The 1,216-nt window shown below is 45.0% G+C and overlaps 1 non-coding gene across 1 annotated transcript; it reads right to left on the bottom strand.

Annotated features, from left to right (window-relative positions):
- Positions 1 to 811: 811 nt before the first annotated feature.
- LOC145071694 (small nucleolar RNA R71) lies at positions 812 to 918 on the bottom strand. The gene has a single exon (XR_013690701.1). It is a non-coding gene; the product is annotated as a small nucleolar RNA R71 (small nucleolar RNA).
- Positions 919 to 1,216: the final 298 nt, after the last annotated feature.

Here is a 1,216-nt window from a genome sequence, read left to right as displayed (position 1 = left end):
TGTTTTTGCCTTGCACTCGCCGAGTGCACTCGTGCCGACTCGGCGAGTACATCGCTGTTTTAGTCTTTATTTTTTTATTCCGTTTTTGTTCCTTTTACGCGTTTCGTTTCTTTTGTTTCGTTTTTTTTTCAGCTGTTTCATGACCCGAGGATCTGACACACCTCTGGTACCTCCTTTGGAAGACCCGGAATCCGCACTAAAGAGAAGCAAAGGAAAAGCCGTAGGAGAAACCGCAACTTCAAAGAACTCACCACTCAAGAACTTAAAATCCGTTTTCAGCAAGAAGAAGAGCAGCAAATCAGGAGCATCTAGTGCCTCGTTAACAATTGAAGAACCAATTCACGAAGATATCGAGTACGAGACCGAGGAAGAAGAAGAGCATATTTTCGAGCACGAAACCGATTCCGAAGAAAAGTTAGCTATCACTATGGCTAACATCGATGAAGTCCCCATGGGGGATTGGAAGAAAAGGATGCGTGATGACACCGGGCCGGGACTTGTGCAACCCGCAATTCCCGTAACCGCCACTTTCGAACTAAAAGGCCATATTCTCGCCCAACTCAAAGAGATTCCTTTCTACGGGAAGGATCATGAAGACGCTTACAAGCACTTGGACGAAGTGAATGATGTGGCCGATTACTTCAACGTGCCTAATGTTCCACGCGAGACCCAGCTTCTTCGAATGCTTCCTGTCACATTTAAAGGAGCTGCAAAAGATTGGTTAAAGTCACTTCCTCCCGGATCGGTCACCACATGGGCCAAGATGAAAGAAGAATTCATAGACCATTTCTGCCCGCCCTCCAAGATAGCCAAGCTAAAGAAAGCCATTGCCAACTTCGAGCAACAACCCGGCGAATCTCTTTATGAAGCATGGGAAAGATACAAGAGCCTACTTAGAAATTGCCCACACCATGACCTTAATAGCCAACAAGAGGTCTCCATTTTTTATGATGGAGTCAATGTCACCACAAGGCAATTGCTTGATTCTCAAGGCCCGCTTACAAAGAAGGCGCCCCCGATAATCAAAGAATTATTTGAAGATATCTCTAAGCACTCTAGAGAATACCACAATCCGAGAAACAAAGTAAGTCGAGGGGTAGTAAACGCGGCAAGTGATAGCATGGCGGCGGTGATAGTAAAGCTTGATAGTTTAGATCGAAGAATGACAAAAATGGATCAAGCAATCCATGCTATTAGGGTAGGATGCAAAAATTGT

Source organism: Lactuca serriola, chromosome 8 (genome assembly GCF_051521515.1).
Source record: "Lactuca serriola cultivar US96UC23 chromosome 8, Lser_US96UC23_V15, whole genome shotgun sequence".
Taxonomy (NCBI): domain Eukaryota; kingdom Viridiplantae; phylum Streptophyta; class Magnoliopsida; order Asterales; family Asteraceae; genus Lactuca; species Lactuca serriola.
The sequence above is the reverse complement of the archived record's forward strand: the minus strand, read 5'-3'. Positions and strand labels throughout refer to the sequence as shown.